Source organism: Chelonia mydas, chromosome 1 (genome assembly GCF_015237465.2).
Source record: "Chelonia mydas isolate rCheMyd1 chromosome 1, rCheMyd1.pri.v2, whole genome shotgun sequence".
NCBI lineage: Eukaryota > Metazoa > Chordata > Testudines > Cheloniidae > Chelonia > Chelonia mydas.
In genome coordinates, this window is record NC_057849.1 from 278867643 (window position 1) to 278888386 (window position 20744).

The 20744-nt window shown below is 42.3% G+C and overlaps 1 protein-coding gene across 7 annotated transcripts in view; it reads left to right on the top strand.

Annotated features, from left to right (window-relative positions):
* Positions 1-2835: 2835 nt before the first annotated feature.
* The window catches only part of OSBPL8 (oxysterol binding protein like 8), a 190539-nt gene continuing 172630 nt past the window's right edge, over positions 2836-20744 (top strand). For 2 of the 7 annotated variants that reach the window (XM_037886186.2, XM_043547536.1), the window contains exons 1-2: positions 2892-3109; positions 11231-11313. The gene's annotated coding sequence lies outside the window, so the exon portion shown is untranslated. Of the gene's footprint in view, positions 3611-11230; positions 11314-20744 lie in introns of all 7 variants that reach the window. The other 5 variants (XM_037886196.2, XM_043547531.1, XM_037886202.2 and 2 more) reach the window with 4 other exon arrangements.

Below are 20744 nucleotides of genomic sequence, written 5' to 3' on the forward strand. Positions count from 1 at the left end.
TACCTACTACAGGACAGGCCCAACAAAGAAAATAACAGAATGCCACTAGCCATCACCTTCAGCCCCCAACTACAACCTCTCCAACGCATCATCAAGGATCTACAACCTATCCTGAAGGACGACCCATCACTCCCACAGATCTTGGGAGACAGGCCAGTCCTTGCTTACAGACAGCCCCCCAACCTGAAACAAATACTCACCAGCAACCACGTACCACATAACAGAACCACTCACCCAGGAACCTATCCTTGCAACAAAGCCAGTTGCCAACTGTGTCCGCATATCTATTCAGGGGACACCATCATAGGGCCTAATCACATCAGCCACACTATCAGAGGCTCGTTCACCTGCACATCTACCAATGTGATACATGACATCATGTGCCAGCAATGCCCCTCTGCCATGTACATTGGTCAAACTGGACAGTCTCTACGTAAAAGAATAAATGGACACAAATCAGATGTCAAGAATTATAACATTCAAAAACCAGTCGGAGAACACTTCAATCTCTCTGCTCACTCGATTACAGACCTAAAAGTTGCAATTCTTCAACAAAACAACTTCAAAAACAGACTCCAATGAGAGACTGCTGAATTGGAATTAATTTGCAAACTGGGTACAATTAACTTAGGCTTGAATAAAGACTGGGAGTGGATGGATCATTATACAAAGGAAAACTATTTCCCCATGTTTATTCCCACCCCCCCCCCCCCCCACCGCCGACTGTTCCTCAGATGTTCTTGTCAACTGCTGGAAATGGCCCACCTTGATTATCACTACAAAAGGTCCCCTCCCGACCCCGCTCTCCTCCTGGTAATAGCTCACCTTACCTGATCACTTTTGTTACAGTGTGTATGGTAACACCCATTGTTTCATGTTCTCTATGTATATAAATCTCCCCACTGTAATTTCTACTGAATGCATCCGATGAAGTGAGCTGTAGCTCATGAAAGCTTATGCTCAAATAAATTTGTTAGTCTCTAAGGTGCCAGCAGTACTCCTTTTCTTTTTGTGGATATAGACTAACACGGCTGCTACTCTGAAACTTGTCAAAATTAATCAAGCGTTTTTTTCATTTATTCACATGAAAAGAAGGATAACTTTCTTTATTCCTGGTGTTAAAAAAAAAAAGTATATATCCTCTCGTTTTCGTGTGAGAACATAGACAAAATAGCACTAACTTTCACAGAAATACCTTGGTAAAATAACACAGGTTTTCGGCATATATATATATTAATAAAAATATTATTTGTTATTGTATAGATATATACATCTCAATATTTATAATATATTTATTTTATTGGTTTCAATAAAAACTTTCTTCTACTAATTTTACCACCAATATTAGGTGATTCAGCATAACCATCTATAAAAAGAAAACAAAACAATTTATTGGAAAAATACAATCCACATACAATTTTCTCATGGTTTGCTTATTACCTGGGTGTAATTCATATCAATATAAATAATTGTTGAGCTTTAAGCTTGTGAGTTATCCGCATCCTATATCTTATATTGCCTCTTGCACCCTCTATTGCCATCTTATATCCTCTTAAGAGTCTCATTGCATAATAAGACAAGGAATTCCACAATTTAGATGCCCCAACAGAGAAGAAAAATTTCCTGAGAACTCTTCTAGTAAATTGCATTATTTACTGTATTTTTTTTATTTTGTATTTTTTATATTGTATTGTTTACTTCTAAGTTACTTACATACAAAATTAGTTCAAAGAATGTCTAAAATTTATTTCTGTCACGTTATCATTACAGAGGGCTGCTGAAAATGAAGATTATTATTCTGTTTTTACAACCTTGTCTTTGTATATATGCAAATATAAAGCTTTCGTGTTTATATATTCAGTGTCCTTTCTGTGACAATAATACATTCATTTTTTTATGGTATGGGGCCTCTTATCCTTGACGTAGTTTAGGGCAGTGATTCTCACACTTTTGTACTGGTGATACCTTTCACATAGGAAGCCTCTGAGTGCAACCCCCCCTATAAATTAAACACACATTTTTATATATTTAACACCATTATAAATGCTGGAGGAAAAGTGGGGTTTGGGGTGGAGGCTGACAGCGCCTGACCTCCCCATGTAATAACCTCACAAACCCTGGTTTGAGAAACCCTGGTTTAGGGCCTCAGAATGTCATAATCCGGTCCCGGCTGGGTGTGTGTGGGTGTGGAGCTGTGAGAGCCTGAGGGGTGTGTGCCAGGCTGTAGCTGGAGGTGTTGTGGCTGTGGGAGCCCGAGGGGTGTGTACTGGCCAGCAGCTGAGGTTGAGGGAGCCGGAGAGGCGTGCGCCGGGCTGCAGCGGCGGTTGAGGGAGCCGGAGAGGCGTGCGCCGGGCTGCAGCGGCGGTTGAGGGAGCCCGAGGGGCGTGCGCCGCGCTGCAGCGGCGGTTGAGGGAGCCCGAGGGGTGTGCGCCGGGCTGTAGCGGCGGTTGAGGGAGCCCGAGGGGTATGGGCCGGGCTGTAGCGGCGGTTGAGGGAGCCGGAGGGGTATGGGCCGGGCTGCAGCGGCGGTTGAGGGAGCCCGAGGGGCGTGCGCCGGGCTGCAGCGGCGGTTGAGGGAGCCCGAGGGGTGTGCGCCGGGCTGTAGCGGCGGTTGAGGGAGACCGAAGGGTGTGCGCCGGGCTGTAGCTGGGGGTGTTGTGGCTGTGGGCGGCCGAGGGGTGCGTGCCCGGTTGTAGCGGGGGAGCCGGGTGGAGGTGGGTGCGAGGCTGTCCTGGGGAAGCGCAGGCAGGGGTGGGGACCGGAGCTAACGGATCTGCAGGGAGCTGGGAGAGGGGCGAGGAGCTGTCAAACCCGCACCCCGCCCTCCCCGGCTCTGTGCCAATGAGTCCGGCCAGGCCCTGTCACGTGACCAGAAGGGGGCGTGGCTGCGCGTGGGCCCTGCCCGGCTGGTCCAGGGCGAAGGCGGCGCGGCTGCTGAGGGGATCAAACAGCGACGCTGCGCCGCGGCGGGGTCCGGGGACAGGAGCCCGAGCCCAGGAGCAGGGCAGGAGGCGTCCCGGGCACGACCCCCTACAGCCGGCCAGGGCCGCGCGCGCCTTTTCGTCACACGCGGGTAACGGCCGGGCGCTCCCGGGTGTCGCTTGGGGAGGTGAGAGCCGCGGTCTGGGACGCGCTGCCCGCCCGGGGAACTAACTGGGGTGGTACCGGGGTGCCCAGGCGGCGGCGACTCTGCTGGGGCTTCTCCCAACCGTTGGAATCCGCCCCGGCGCTGCCAGGCTGCGAGCGAGCCGGCCCCTGGGCTGCTGCTCCAGACCCCTCGGCTGCCATGGCGGAGCCCGGCGCTGCCCGCACTGCGGGGGTCCCTCCTGGCCAGCGCCGCCCCCACCCCACCCCGTGTCGCTGAGGGGTCCGGGGGGAGGCAACGCGGCGCCTCGTTAACTGCAGTCCTCGCCGCTCAGCCGCAAGAGCCCGGCCAGAGTCGCGCCCGGCGCGGCGCTGCGGGGAGAGAGGCGTTCGCGTCTCTGCAGCCTGTCCCTGCGCCCCGGTCGCCCCCCGCGCCTTTGTGTGGCGCTTGCTCGTGCGCTAGCACTGGCCGACCTCAACTTCAAACCGTGTTTGATCTGCGATGGACGTCAGCATAATCAACTGGGTGGGTAACCTTGTTGGGATTGGGAGGGATGGCGCTGGGGTTGTGGAATTACCCTTTTGGCAGGGGGGCTTGGGTGGATAAATCACTAAAAACTGGGCACTTTACTTCTTGAAATGTGTGTAGAAGGCGGTTAGACCCGTGGGGAAAATAGTTGAGGGTTGTGTGACTTTGCACGTGATATCATCATGGGTGGTTGTCACTTGGCACTCAGTGTGGTGCCTCATTCAGTTTTAGGTAAACGTATCTGCTGATGTATTAATCAGACTAAGAAAATATTTTGCTCTGCAAAATTTAGAGAAAATGAAGAGCCGTGAATTGTCATGCGGGATGCATCGTCATTGGAAGCTTAATGAGCAAGGCATATTCAAGCTGAAACTGGGAATCAAGATAACATACTAATAAGCCCTTTTAAAAATACAGAATACAGTTTTAAAAACCTAGTTTTCTCCGTTGTCAGTAATCTCCTTTTCTTAGAAATTGGAAGGGAGTCTCCTGATTAACTGTTTAATTCCCCCAGGGGAACAAAACTTAAATTTCCCAAGGATTATAAACTGTTGTATGTCACCACTGACCCTCCTATATATTTATTAGAAATGTCTGTTTGAAAGACTCTTTTAGATACACTCACAAGTATGTTTAATACTTAGTAGTTTAATGAAATACTGTTAATCTTTTAATTCTCAGTCCACTATGCAGAAGCCCTATAATATTTGTTTTAAAACAATCTGTATAAATCACCGTGTCCAGGAAAGCTGCAAAAAACAAACAAATACCCCCCCCCCAACCTGTGTTCTCTAAAAGTAGATTAAAAAAAAACTTAAATGAGTTGAACCTATCACTTTTTATTAGAAATCCATCTGCTTATATGTGTGTATTTAAAGCAAAACATAGAGCTGTTCAAACCGAGGACAGAAAAAAATCTCAAAACATTCATTTTCATGAGAGGGCTCTTTTGGCTGAAACCTTAGATGTTTTATTTTAATCCCTGGAGATAAATTAGAATGGAAATTAACACTTGGCAAAACCTGACTTGTATGGTTAGCTCCCAAGTAAAACTCACTTTGATGTTAACCTCATTTTTATTCTCCTTAAATCTGTCAGATCTTTGAAGTAAGGGCTATAGCAGTTCTTAAAAACATCAGCAGTTGGACAGTTGTCTGCTCACTACAAATGTTGTGGTGAGGATGTATTTAGTTCCATTCCTTTGCTCTCCTTGCCAACTCAGTTCTTGTGAGCTGGCAGGAATCTGAAATTGATAGCCCTGCTTCCTTAAGCACAGGGCTTAAACCGAAAACAAACACGCTTTCATTTCATTGACTTGTGATATCTTTCGAAAATACTCTAGGAGCTTCTCTGAATCCAATGCAATCACCTAGAAATGTTCTTTCAGCCATGTACTAATTTTCTTAAAAACTCTTTAGCCTCTGCTGTAAACTGGTTTGCCACATGCCTATCTGATATGTTCTGTGCAGAATTTTAGTCTTTGAAACCTACAGTAGCACTTGACAAGCAGGATTCTAGTCCATCTTAGTTCATTGCCTGTTAAAAATGCTTCTAGCTGGGGAGAAGGGAGGTGTTGCAAAGGGGTGCTGGATGCTTGTTCCCATCTATGGTTATGGTAACTTGTGAGCTGTTAGGCTTTAAGTCATTGATACTCAGACTGGGGCTCGGGAGCTGCAAGTGGCTCTTTGCAGCACATAATATTTAAACACTGTGATTTAATTATTAACCAGTCAGGATGCTTTTACAGTAAAAGCTTTATCTGGCATGTTCGGGGAATGGAGGGTGCTGGTAAGTCAAAATTCCGGTTAACTGAGAGTTATACTTACCAATGGAGGGAGGGGAACGTAGGGCACAGGCTGTGGGAGGGAGTTTGAGTGTGGGAGGGGGCATGGGAGGGTTTCGGGGTGCTGGATCTGGGCAGTGCTCGCCTCGGGCGGCTCCCCGCAAGCGGTGACATGTCCCTGCTGCTTCTAGATGGAGGGGAGGTCAGGTGGCTCTTCACGCTGCCTCTGCCCCCGCAGCTCCCATTTGCTGTGGTTCCCGGCCAATGGGAGCTGTGGAGCCAGCGCTTGGGGCGGGGGCAGCACACAGAGCCCCCGTGGCTGTTTCTCTGCCAAAGAGCAGCAGGGATATGTCGCCAGGTAGGGAGCCTGCCGTTGCCAACCAGACTTTTAATGGATATCAGAAATGCCGGTTTCTAGAGGTTTCTGGTTAACATGCAGAATAACCCAGCTTTTACTGTACTATGTTATTAACCAGTTGTAGTTGATATAATAATACTTAGAATAACCAAGAAAATTAATTAATTAAAAATAAAGTAGTAAATGAAACAGTGAATTCACACTACTGTGACTCTTTTGGGTAATGTTGATTGCTAATTTGGCTCCTGAACAACTGAGGTCTGAGTATCACTGCTTTAAGTATTTAAGATGTGACAGAGTCCTTCTTTTGGAGTAAAGAAAAGCTAACTAAGAGCTGTGAATAAAGGGAACCGGTGCTTAGACAGCTAGATACAAATGACAGCAACGAATTGAGTGTTTTTCCTGCTTTTAACCACGGGTTGCAGGGGGACTATCTTAAATTGGGAACCAAAGATCTGAAAATTTCTTGTTGTGTTTAAAAGCTTTTCTGTCTTCTCACTTTCAAAGAGTGTCCAAGGAAACATTTTCCCAGCCCATACTATTTATTTGTCAAGGATCCTTTCACTTTTTTAGCAACTCTGAGACTAAGAACTTTTAAAAAAAAAAGTTAAGGCAAACACTGTATAAAACCTAAAATCCTTTTCTCTTTTTTGTGAAGGTTAACTGCAGAAGAGAAAAAGTTGGGTTTGTGCTCTTCTTGCCTCTTCTTATATAATGAAGGCCCAGTGTATATATTTTTTTAATCTTGCTTGTTTTTAACAAATTATAAATTCAGGTTTTGTCTGCTCTGGAAGGCTCTTTGACTCTTGGAGTTGTTGAAACTATTAAATCCCTAGAATCAAGAGAGTGAAAGTAGAGTAACAGGATTTTTAAATCGTCTTTTGCATGTAATGTTCTCTGTGTCTGTTGTGCTAGTTAATTTACATACTTTAAAGACATGGTCCAACTCCGGTTGACTTCAGTGGGGGAGATGGATCAGGCTGAAAGTCTGGCATAAAGTGCAGCCAGTTTGACTAATGTACACCTAACCATGTTGTAGCTATTTTAGACACCATTTCTTTAGGATGTGAGTCCAGGGAAGTGAAGATACTAATGTTTTGAACCATTCTTTGTGTTATTAAAATGTTATTAAGAGCAAGCCACATTATGCAGGATTTACATATCTTAGCATTCAGATGCTCTCTGCAAGAAACCTTTTCCCCATGTCTAAAAATTAGCTGCAATTAATGATAGAAGCATACAGGTCCCCTCCCTACTCTCAGTTTTAAACTAAGGGTCACAAATACAGCTGACCAATTGTGTGTTTCATGATGGTGCATGCACCAGATATAAACATATATACAAAAACCATTTACTACAACAGAAATGCCTCCCAGAACTTCTGTACTGTATATTCTGGGGAACAGCACTTCTAAAAAGTCTTAATTCTTGATAAAAACTTGTGATTACTGATTCTTGGGTGAGATGATACTTAAGTGTTCAGTACTCTGAATACATTAGACAGGGCTTGAAAAGAGATTATGAGCTTGATCTCTGACTTTTTTTCCTTTCACTTTTTTTCTCTGTTTCCCCAACTGTGATATCTTTCTATCTCATGCAGTGTATGTGGCTGTCACTTTAGGCTATAAGTCACAAGAGCTCTCTAATTCAGGCCTCATGCTCTCCTGCTTTTGAACAGGGAAGAGTCTTGATAAAGAAAGTAGATATAACTGTATTTGTAAAATATATGCTGACGTGTTGCTTCGCTGTGCGAGTGGACTTGCTGTATGAACCATAATAGCCTTCACGTAGTATGATTTGTCATTATTTTAATGTAATGACTATCTCTGCTTCAGAGGGAGAGAAGATTTAAAAATAAATGAGCTAGGTATCATGAAAGGAGACAAGGGGAAGGGAGCCGTTGTCTTAAGGTAGCAAGAATGAATCATTGTTTTCTGTAAAATGCAGTTTTTATACAGGTTAAGTGTTGCAGTAGTTTTCTGGAAGTACCCACAAAGTACTAGATGCTGTACAAACATAAAAGATGATGTTCCTTACCCCAAAGAACTTACTGTTGAATTTTTGGCTTTCTGTTTAATGTTTTCTGATAAGTAATTAATGAAGATTTCTGCAAGTAGTCTCTGTCAGGAGTGCTGACAGGGAGAGCTGTAGCTGGAACTCATTAAAAGGTATATTTGCATGGCTCCTATGTTTACAGGAAATAAAAAATTAGAGGCTTTGCAATTGTGCAGTTGCAGGCAGTCAGTGAGATGAGGTGTGGGGGATGTGCAGAGTGTTTGCTTTTCTAAATGTCAAGCTGAACAGGTTCTTTATTGAGTAGTACTAAATTTATTTTCTGCATTCTGTGCACAGATTTACTCATGTTAAACCAATAAAGTTTTTATGTTTTAGTCCATTCTAACACATTTCTAGTCTGATTATTTTTAACAGATATGGTGTGTGTGTACCTTACAGCATAAATAGTATTGGAAGATTAGGAGTTGGCGTTATGAGAGGCCAAGGACAAAATTAGGCCTGGTATACAACCCAGAGCCCCACTTCCACATAGGTTGGGGGAGGGGGCCATGCTGTAGGATTCCTACTTAAGAACTGTCTTTGTATCCTGCTTGGTTAAGTCATCTCTTGTAGCAGTCTTTGGCTAATTAATATTAGGTTGAAGCCATTTTTGCTCACCTCCAGCTGTTTAAAGAGGATGTGGTCTCACTCTGCCCTCAAAACCCCAGAAATTCCTGCGTGTAGAAGGGAGAAGGAAGAACCTAGAAAAGGCTGATGGAAGGGCAAAGGAGGAAGCCACCCTCAGCTGAGAGGCTGTAAGATGGCCTCTGCTACTCCATCGCTTCTTCTTTCCTATAAACCACACCCACAGCCAGGAAGCTCTGGGGTTTTGGGGGCAGAGTGAGACCCATGAATAACTCTTGTGGCTGCCTCTGCTGTTTGACTTTTCTAATGACCAGTAGAGTGAAATTGACAGTTGTGAACAGCAGCAATGAAAATGACTATGCTTGTTTTGTTTTGCTGCTTACTGAGAAAGGTATATGCAACTGCTGAAGCACCGGAGCTGTCTTCCTATAAATCTTTTAGACAGACAGCACTGCATCATATTGATGCTATAAGATTTTCTTTGCAGTTGTAAGGAATCAGAACTAAGGCTCAGATTCTCAAAGGTAATTAGGCTCAGATCCTCAAAAGCAGGCACCTATGCTGCTATTTAAAATTAAAGACTTAGTTATGTAGAAACCAGTGGTTTTGGGCCCTTTCTGTTCTTGCCCCCTCTTAACTTGGGGGAAAAAGTTCTTGCTGCTGGAGAGTAGACTTTTTTTCAAATCCAGGACAAAAATATTTGCCTCTTATTGGAGAGAGAGTACCACCAGTGTTAAGCCTTGCTTAGTTTTATGAGTGACAAAGGCATAACCTTTTGGACAGCGAAGTAATCTCTTCACTGATGTAATCTGATGATTGAAGACTGAGCAGAAGAAACTTCAATTACCAGTATTTAAAGTAACTACTTGGTCAGCTCATGGTAACGGTATATTACATGCTTTTCCAGTAACTTGGTACATGTTAATTTAGACCTTGTCCACATTTAAATGTAGATTGACCTAGCCATGTCAATCAACGTGTGAAAAATTCACACCCCTGAGTACCATAGTTAAGATGACTTAGCCCTGTTGTAGACATGGCTAAGTTGATGGAAAAAGTCTTCTGTTGACCTAGCCACTGTCTCTTGGGGGGTTGGATTACTTACATTGACTGAAAAACCTCTTCCAGCGATATGGGAAGCATCTCTGCTATCGGTGCTACAGCAGCATAGCTGCTGCTAGAGCACCCATAATGTATCTGTGCCCTTAGCCTTGTAGCTTTACACCCACAACAGAGAGCCTTGCTGGTGCACCTTGGTGTTTGTAGATCAGTGACCTTGAACTCTGCAGTATAGGAATATGTACATCGTAGGCTCTCTTAATTCTAATTTGATTATTGAGAACCAATTTATATCATGGATGATCTGAACATAAAGAGTATATCTATAAACAGCACTTCCATGTATTATAGCATTTACTGTCAGGAAATACTTCTGTCAAGGTTCTTATATCTTAGGTGGATTGTATAGTGATATGTTTTCCTGCCCCCCAATTCAGTACACTGTCCTTTGTTTAGTTTGATATTAAACCCAGTTTTTTACTCCATCTGCACTTTATAATGTTTTGCAGATTTTCAGTTGCAATGCATGCATTATAGATAGAGCCGTACCACATTCATGGTCCATTTTGGTCAGTTTCATGATCATAGGATTTAAAAAATCATAAATTTTATGATTTCAGCTACTTAAATCTGAAATTTCACGGTGTTGTAATTGTAGGGTTCCTGACCCAAAAAGGGGTTGTGGGGGGGTCGCAAGGTTATTGTAGGTGAGGTTGCGATACTGCCAACCTTACTTCTGCGCTGCTGCTGACGGCGGAGCTGCCTTCAGAGCTGAGCAGCTGGAGAGCGGCAGCTGCTGTCTGGGAGCCCAGCTCTGAAGGCAGAGCCGCTGCCAGCAGCAGCAGCGCAGAAGTAGAGTGACAATACTATACCAGGCCATCCTTTACTTCTGCACTGCTCCATTCAGAGCTGGGCCCTCAGTCAGCAGCCGCCACTGTCAGGCCGCCCAGCTCTGAAGGCAGCACGGAAGTAAGGGTGGCAATACCATGACCCCCCTCCCTCCCAATAACATTGTGACCCCTCCTCCCCCACCCCCCGGCAACTCCTTTTCGGGTCAGGACACCCAATTTGAGGAACGTTTGTCTCCCCAGTGAAATCTATAGGATAGGGTAAAAGCACACAAGACCAGATTTCATAGTCCGTGACAGGCCATAATTATAGAACCTCTTGAGGTGGGGAAGAGGGAGCAGTTAGTAGTGGTTGACAGCTGGTTTCTGATGTAGGGTGCCTGGGAAACTGAGGAATCAGTCCTGGCTTTCGGCAGTGAGGAGGCAGCTTGGACTCTGATTCTGGGAGGTAAAGAAATCTTTGTTTCTTCCTACCTTTAACTAGGTGGGAATGTGGGTTTTATTTTGTAATGAACAACTTCTTACTGCAGTCCACAACAATTTCTCATACATGCAATAAAAAAGGAGATGATACTTCACGGTTTTTTTGATGGGTGTTTTTTTGGGGGGGTGAAAATTTTAGCAGGGAAATAACTATAATTTTTGATATCTAAACTGTACAGTACGTAACCTGTGTAACTGATCTTGCATTTGTTACCTTCACCTCATCCCCCAGTCCTTCCATTTTAAAACAAAATACACTCGTTGCATCTAGTCTCTTTGGATTCATAAGCCTTTTGAGGATAGTGATTGTTACTGTTTGTGGTTGTACAATCCCTAGCACAATGATCCTGAGCGGTGCCTCAGAGTGGTACTTCAATACAAATGCTAGTTAATAATACTGCTCTACTGAGGTGAATAGGAGTAATTTTTATTTGTTTCTTTTCCAGATCTGTTCACTGTGCCCGCAGACATGTGCAGATGCCACTGCATTTGTCAGCTTACATTTTGAAGGTTATTTTATGGTTTTAAGGTATAGTTTCTCTTTTTTTGAAAGAATCTTAAATTTAGGCACACAATTATGCGTCTGTTTATGAAGCTGCATAACTGCATGAAACAGAACTGTAGGATACAGTTTCCATTCTAACTTCACTCACTGGCTTTTAACTTCCTCAGAAAAGTTGCTTCTGGGTTGAAATTTATTTGCTTGACCTTGGAGCAAAGGTGAATCTTATATTGGAAGATTTTTAACAATCAATACAGCCACTCTTAAATTATGGGAATCCTTTTCCTGTATGTTACAGGAGATGTCTTAATGGTCACATAACTGTAATGGGAGAAGTGACAGCTTCCTAGTTGGTTGAAGTAAATACTTCAGAGTTGAAGAAAACAGGCTTAGTGTTTAAATTACATATATTTAAAGCTGACTGTAAGCTGACAGATACATCAGTTGGGGAAGGTATAATAAAGCCCAAACTACAGTTCCGTCCAAACCTCTTTTTCTAAGGACTGGCTGTACTAACTTGAAGAAGATTCAAAAATAGGATCAAAGTAACAAAAAACACAATCACTAAGTGAGGTTTTTACAGCATTTAGCACATGGGAGAGTGGAAACACCCTTCCCCTGGGTAGATTCTTTTGATACCTTTTTGATCTCCTTACAAGTCCTCATGAAGGGTTTTACCTGAACATTCATTACTACTGGGGGAATTCTGCACCACTGCGCATGGGCAGAATTCATGTGCTGCTCAGAATTTTTTTTCTTAGCAGAAAATATTCTGTAAAGAAGTGCTGCAGTTATGCCTTTTGCCCACCAGGGGCTTCTGTGGCACCAGGACAGTGAGAAGCTGCTCCCAAGCAGGAGCAGCCCAGCTGGGGATAGGGAAGAGAACAGGCTGTATTCCTCAAAGAACCCTGCTCGTGGGGCTAGGTCAGGATGCATGGGATGTGGGGGAATGGACAGCATGGGGCTGCTGGGGGTGGTGGTGGTGGTGGTGGTCACAAACTGGGGTTCAGAATGGCTAGTGAGGGGGATGACAGGGGCAGGGGCTAAATGGGAGTGGGGGTGCAGAGACATGGGGATGGGGGCAGATGTGCCTGACTGAATGAGAATGGCTAGGGTCTGCATTGGGGAGGCTCCCTAACAATCCCTCCTCCCCCCCTAAAAAGAACAACGAACCCCTGTTCCATACTTCTCCCACCGACACCCAACAGCCCTCCAAGTTCATACCCCAGGCACCTTCCCAGTAATTACTTCCCTCTCCCTCAGCTCCTTTGTTACCCGTGACTCCCCCAAGTCTCAGAAGCAGTGCAAAGAGGTGTGGGAAACATGTTTGTACTGTAGTTTAAATGAATTATTATTCAAAGTTCTGTATTAATATGCCTTGTAAGGAATCTGTTTGTCAAAAAACATTTCCTGAATCTTTTTTTGTTGTCTGTATTGTTACAGATATACTTGCTGACAGGTATTTTGAAATAATTTACTAAAATAATTGATACTGGCTTGATTATATTGTTGTTTTGAAAAATAAAATATGCAGAATTTTTATTTTGTTGGTGCGGATTTCCCCCCAGAAGTAATTCATCTACCCTCTAACTGAGCTGAGACTAGTCCTTATATATTTCTCAAAGGCAGTTGCCTGATTCTTTGGTCTCATGACTGATAGGCTTATTTCTTTCTTGGCAACGAAATTTCTCAGCCTATTCTGAAAGGGCCCAAGCACCTAAATGTGTGTGACCCAGGACCTTGTTACACTGATCTCTTTTGTGTATGTGTATTAAGATACACTGTTTCTTTTTTAAATGTATGACTGTATTCTTCAACAAAGCTAGTTCTTTTGTCTTAAAACTTAGGAAACTAAAAAACCAAAAAAATTGTTTATGTGGTATTAGTGATGCAAAACCGTGAGCTTAAGTTAGGAAATTTGGAGAGTTAGTGCAGCAAGAACTATTAACTTGTCCACACTGTGGTTTTGTAGTGACTTCCATTGTTTTTGTTTTTTTGTTTTTGTTCAGTCCAAACAGTAATTATTGCTGTATTTATTCTGTGCCATAACTTGGTCCCATTGTACATTCTGTATATTTTTACATTCAGGTAAATATTGTAATACTTAGAAGTTACCAAAACCTGTGATTTCTCAACCTGAATACTGTCTTAATGCTGTTTCCCTTTAAATATAAACTTCATGTGTATGATACTTCAAATAATGAAGCTAAAAAGGCCTTTTGTTTAGATACTAATTGACTCTAAATTGATACCTACCTTCTAACACATCATAAAGTGAATAAATGAACTTTTGTGCTTTGAAGGGGTACTGTTACATCCAACTTGGACACAAATCTCTTTAAGAACTTAATCCTAAAAAATTGAAGATCAATAAAAAATACTTCCACAAAACTTGTGAAAACCTATTCCAATGGGAAGCTTTTATTAACAAATAAATGTTTCCTGCACTGTCAACATCTTGACAGAGATTGTGCAGGGGCATGAAAATAGAAAATGAAACTATCTATAAACAAAAAAAATTGACGAATCAGTTTATTTTCCTTGCTAGAGCTCAGAGAAATGGGAGAATAAACCTACTGAAAAATAATCAGAATTTCAATATTTTAAGTATCTTTGGTGTAGTAATACAGTTATGGGGAACTTCTTATCTTAATGAGCGTTCGCTCCAATACTAACTTCTTTTATTCTGCTTGTTGCTCAAATTCAGGTTTTTTTGTATTACATTTATTTATCTTTATGTCTGAATTGAGTCCTCTAAAAGCAGTGTATGACTCTGCTTATAGTGATCAGAAGATGACAAACTGCGCCCACTGCAGTTAGAGCAATCTCTGAGAATTGTGTAGTGAAGCCTATATGTTGGCCTGTTGTCTTATTAATTGCTGGAAAAGATACTTGGCTGAATTCCAAAGAGAAATGTAGTTAATTTTGATGAGTCATTATAAAGCAATTAGTTGTGGGGGAAGTTGTCATATTGGTTTTGTTTACAGTGATCACATACTTCACATATTTAAACAAAACTTCCACATATGGACTAAAAAGTTTGTCTGTAGCAAGTTTGTCTATAACAAAACTTTATCCATAAGACAAGATTAATATTTTTATGGGGAAAACATGGGCAATGTTTGATGAAGTGACCTCATATTTTGATGAATATACTGAAGTAATATGTCCACACAATCTTCACCAGTCTGCAAGTATTTTGATGATATTGTGTGTTCGGGTTCACATCAGGAAATTCAAAACTCAGCTTCCAAAGACCACATCTAAGTCAAAGTGAGGATACACAGTGACATATAACTGTGTTTTACTGCTGAATATCTATTTCATCTTTCATGGGTGAATATTAAAGATTTAATTGATGTAAGATTCCTTTCTGTCACTGAAAATGGTATATATCACTAGCCTGCCATAACCACTGAACGTTAGCCACAGAAACCTGTTTTACCATTATTTTCCACTCCAGGGAAAAGCCTGTACATAATCTTTTAAGGCTTTGTCTACACTGGTACTTCGTCGACAAACCTTCTGTTGTTCAGGGGAGTGGAAGTTTTTTGTCGTCAGGATAGAGCTCTCCTGTCGACAAACCGCAGCTACGCTTTGCGGCTTTTAGTGGCACGGCTATAGTGCAAAAAGCTGCGTAGTGTAGCCATACCCATAGCCAGTGTGCGCTTGTGTCCCCACTTTGCACCCATCCACTAACCTAGTACAATCTTCCTGCATAACCCTTCCTCAATTAACGTCTTTTCTCTCTCTCTCTCTCTCTCCTGTCTTCTGCTTTTGTTACTCTTTTTTTCTCATCTTGTTTTTACTCTGTTTATTTTTGCCCTCCCTTTTCTTTTGTTTGTTCCCCCAGCCTATTTCATTGCTCTCCAGAAGGCTGTATGGTGCTGGGGTAAGGTAGGGGGTCATTGATCACTCTAGCACCAGGACATGAGCTCTCTCAAGAGAGTTTGTGTTATAAGAGCAGATGCATAATCTGTCTTGTAAGCCTGAACTGCTGTTGGAACGGAAGGTGGCTTTCAAGAAGCTGAGCTCTCTTACCCTCAGCATGCGTTCAGCGAGAAGTTGAGTGAATCAAGGATCATGTGACATCTTCCTGTCTCTCCTACCCCCCCAGCTATCACTTTGTTCCTCTGCCTAACACTCATACTGCTCCTCTCCACAGCCCATTTTTCCTTGAACTGGTGCGTTCTTGCCCTGGGTGCCCAGATTTCAGGTTGAGGTGCTTGAGGGAGAATGGGGAAAAAAATATAGCCAGCTCTTCTTATTTTTGGTTTTGATATGGCTTGATGTCTGAGCCATTTTAAAATCACTGAGTAGTCTGAGGCAGTCTGGCATTAATAGATGAAATTTTACTGAGAGGTGTATTTTGGTACTTCATAAGAACAAGTAATTTGCTTTTTAACATGGACAAAATAGTTATGAGGCTACTTGGACATTAAGGTTCTGAATCTCTGTAAACTGCAGTTTTGTTCCTCAGCTGTGGAAGTCAAACATGCCTGATGTGCCGTACTGCTGAACAGTGCTGGGAGAATGAGTTCACCATTGTTTCTTTCACTGGAGAGCTGTTCCTACCGATAAATAGTGTAACCTGAAAATAAATACTTACTATGTCTAGAAACTCTCTAGTCTTTGTGATTTGCATAACTTTTTGTCTGAAAAAGGCTGCAGGTCAGCCTTTTTGTAATAAGAGAACAGTCTCCTCATAATGAGTGATGTAAGTGCCCCACTTTCTAATCTGTACAGAGGAGAGCAACCACAAAACCAGAATTATTTGTGGTACTCTTCAAATTGAATGATGATCCTTTCCATAGCTTGTGTATTAACTGAAACACTCTTAACTTATCAGTTAACAAGAGTGCAGTATGATGTATATTACTTCAGCACTATGCTGTGAGTCGGGACTGATTTTTATTTTTTTAATTTTATTTTTTTAATTTATTCCTTATTTTTGTATCAGTGGTCACACTTGACTGGATTGACCTTTTCAGTCTGAAGTCAAGGGAACATAAATTTATCTGCCCCTACCTTCTTTTGGGATATGTACCATTGGTACAGCTCCAGCTAATATAGATGAGGCAAGGGTGTTTTTACTGTTTCTTGTCTAATGAGATAACACAATGGTAATGCTTTTGCCCTGTCCAGATTACAGTCACACTTTTGCTACTGCTAGTGGAGTTGCATTTTATGTATGCTTTATTAAACTCAGATGAATTTTGGGATCTTGAAAGTGGAGGCCAAACCAAACTTTAGTGAGCCAAGCATATTGCTGTCTGACACTGTTAGCTTCCCCACACCTCTGCAATACTTTTGTTCGTTTCACTTCTTGGTCTCTTCTAAATTTAGATATTTTACAGTGTGGACTAACATAAAATGTTTAGATACTCCAATAAAACAGAAGATGTAAAAATAAAATGGAAGACACCAAAAAAAGGAACAAATGTAGCACATGCCATTATCCCAGCTAGTGAAATGTTTTCTGGTGACATGGCTCTTTAAAGAGCCAATGATTGGAGACCTACGGGAATACTTTAAAAGACACACAGTGAGGATGCTTGATCTTAAGTAACTACTTGCTAAGTGTCCTCTTTCTAAGAGTGCTTTGTGTAAACCTGAATTTGAGGAAAACATTTTAATTTTGTTGGTCAAAACAGAGACAAGGGAAGGAAAAAGAAATGCAGTCCTATGTAGTAGATAATTTTGAAGGAGATGTTCATATTTGTGTCAGCTCATGCACTTAAAACTTAAAATTTTATGTGTGGTGACTTTTTATTTTGTTTTAAGGTCAGAAGGGTCCATTATGATCATCTAGTTTACTTCCTGCATAACACATGCCATAGGACTTCACCCAGTAGTTTCTTTATAAAATCGATAAATTCTGTTTGAGCGTTAGCATAGCTCTTAGAAAGATATATAGTCTTCATTTAAACACTTCAACTGTTGAACCTACCACATCCCAAGGCAAGTTGTTCCAGTGGTTAACTACTCTTACTGTTAAAAATGTGTGGCATATTCCTTGTCTGAATTTGTCCAGCTTCACCTTTAACCACTGAATCTCATTATGCCTTTTTCTGCTAGATTAAAGAGCCCTCCACTATCAGAAATCTCTTACACATTTACGTACTCATAGACTTTGCTCAAGTCATCTCTTCACCTTCTCGTTCATAAATTACATACATTCAGCTTCCCTAGTTCTCACTATAAGGCATGTTTTCTAAACCTGGAACTATTCTTGTATGTCTTTTCTGAACACTTTCCAATTTGTCAACATCCTTTTTGAAGTGTAGACATCAGAAATGGAGACGGTATTTCAGTAACAATCTCACTGTGAATCATAGAATATCAGGGTTGGAAGGGACCCCAGAAGGTCATCTAGTCCAACCCCCTGCTCGAAGCAGGACCAATTCCCAGTTAAATCATCCCAGCCAGGGCTTTGTCGAGCCTGACCTTAAAAACCTCTAAGGAAGGAGATTCTACCACCTCCCTAGGTAACGCATTCCAGTGTTTCACCACCCTCTTAGTGAAAAAGTTTTTCCTAATATCCAATCTAAACCTCCCCCATTGCAACTGTGCTGTGAACAGGGGTGATGCCACCTCCCTGCTCCTACTTGATGTTCCTCTGCTTAGGCAGGCAAGAATTGCATTTGCCCTCTGTCACACAGAGCCCTGATAGAGCTCTTCCTTTGTCTGGACACTATCTCCACACCGAGTCCGTTGTATTTGGAGCTCACCTCATTGGGCTCCATGTGCACTTTAAGTCTCCTGAGTCTGAACATAATCTCTAGGCACTGCCCCGTCTGGAGGTGCCCTTTTAGGGTGCAGATCCTCTGTCTAGCACCCCCTTCTGAGATCTGTGCCCAATTGCCTAGTCCCTGGGATTAATCCTGGTCCTTCAGACTTCTCTGTATCTTAAGTACACCGCTCTTCTCCAGAATTTCAGCTGTGTGGCTGAAATTCTGACTTTACAGTTAAACTCTTCAGGGGCATATGACAGTGAAAGCAAACAGATATTGCTCAGTATTCCAAACACCATTACTCTTTACTTAGCAGCATGGGATATGTGCCAGTCTAGACAAAATACAATACAGTTTTACACATTTTCCCTGTCTCAGCTTCTTCATCACACTGGGGAATCCTCTGAAGTGTCCAGAGTAATTTCTTGAGTCTCGTGGCACCTTTTAGGTCATCTAGTGGTTTGAGCATTGTCCTGCTAAACCCAGGGTTGTGAGTTCAATCCTTGAGGGGGCCATTTAGGGATCTGGGCCAAAAATTGGGGATTGGTCCTCTTTGAGCAGGGGGTTGGACTAGATGACCTCCTGAGGTCCCTTCCAACTCTGATATTCTATGATTCTATGATCTAGCTTTCTGTGACCTTGGCTGGTAGTCCTGCAGTTAAACCAGAGCCCCTGTTGTGAAAATATGCCCATCAATTCCTCTCTTCTACAGCAGCTTTGGGTAGGTCTCTGAGAATCTCAAGTTTGTGTTCCCCTACTAATAGTTTTAGTACTAATGCTGGTGACTTTTCCATTCTCCACTTCATCAACCCTTTGCAAATAAACTTTGTTAGGCTGGCTTTCCCAATCAGACAACCTCTTCAGCATACGAATTGTATGATTAGAGCATAGTCATTAAGACTAATGACTATTTTCTTGGGTCTGGCAGAGATGTGCTACAGCCTTGTGCCACATCTGTTCAGAGGCATTCCATGATACAAAAATTTAATATAAACCAGAATTCATAAGTTACACAGTCACATTGTCTTAGCTACAGCAGTGGAAGCTCCTGTTCAGTTGGCTACCTACCATGACTTCTAAGTCTTTTTCACTGTCACTGCATTCCAGGGTACAGTCCCCCATCTTGTAAGTGTATCCTACTGTTTTTGTTTCTAAAAGTATGATGATGGGCTCAAATGAGCCTACCTTGCCAGGTGATAGGTCTGTATAATGGACCTGTCTCCATTATTTATCACTCCACTAGTTTTGTGTTGCTTGTTTAAAGAAGGTTCACTATTCCTGACCAATGGGAGCTGCAGGAAGCGGCGGGCAACAGGGACATGCTGGTCGCCGCTTCCCACAGCTCCCATTGGCTAGGAACAGCAAACCGTGGCCATTGGGAGCTGTGGGGGGCTGTGCCTGTGGGTGGTCAACGTAAACAAAATGTCTCGCGGCCCGCCTTCGGATTACCCGGATGGGCTGCGTACCAAAGGTTGCCAACCCCTGCTTTAGGGCGTAATCCATCTACTAATTGATGTAAATTTCTTCCAAATTCCAATGTGCAGTTTACTCCATAAGTGCCCATTATAGGGTTACTCATGCTTTCCTGTGAAAAAGCTGGTTCTGGCCACTGTCAGGCAAGGCAGTGAACTAGATGGCAACATGGATCATATCCAATATGAAAATTCCTATGTTATATCATATCCGTGAAAAGCAAAACAAAGATGGCTATTTGGAGATCATATTATTAAATCTCATAACTATTGTGTTGAAAGTCCTCAGAAGTCTCTCAAAAGAACAGAGCAAAGATTGAATAATTAAAATATACATATCTCCTAAAAAGCATCAGATTCTATTTATGCCGAACAGCACCCACTGCACCAGGTTTCCTACAGAAAAAAGTAGCATGACGGGCCATTTTTAAATTAAATGCTGAAATATGGATTTCAGAGCCTAACTGCAGGTACTCAGCTTTGGAAGTTTATGCCATTAATCGTTATTTACAAAGGCCTTTTTAAAATTAATTGTCAGTCAAGTTACTTTTTTTCTGTAGGAAACTTGGTGGAATGGATGCTGTTCAGCACGATTGGCAAACTCTAGTGCTCTTACAATCACCAACTTGCATCAATAGAATTAGTTTAAACAAAAAGGACAAGTTGCTAAGATTCAAGGATTGTGTTGAAATTATTCTTGTTAAAAATAGAAGATGTGAAGCTAGAAGTTAGTGAGCCAACATTGGTATGTCGGATATTAGGCATAATTGGTGGACAAAATAGTGAGGGTTTGGCTACTGAAGCACGTTTCATCATCCTGGCTGCCGCTCCCACCTTTTTCTGTGACCCCAGGTCTTCATCCTGATCTTGAGATATGTCCTTACTAGATCAGACCAGAGAGAGGGAGCAGGATGACATCACCACCCTACCAGCTCCAGCTGAATCCTAACCACCACCTGGGATGAAACGACTTTAATGTCAGCAGTAATAAAAAATGTTGATGCCATCTAAGAGACTGTCAGACAAGGGTTTTTCCCTTCTAAAACGCTGTAAAGCTAGAGTGAGAGGAAACAAGAAATGTTAAAATGAAAGCCTTATTTAATGCTTTACATTTCAAATCCTTTAACTGTTTTTCTTTTCTGTATCTTTAATACAAGGTGTAAAGGGTTTTTATTGGTGTATACCAAACCAAACACCTTGTTTAAAACTAATGTTGGACATAGACTGGGTTATGTTAACATCATTGGCCCAT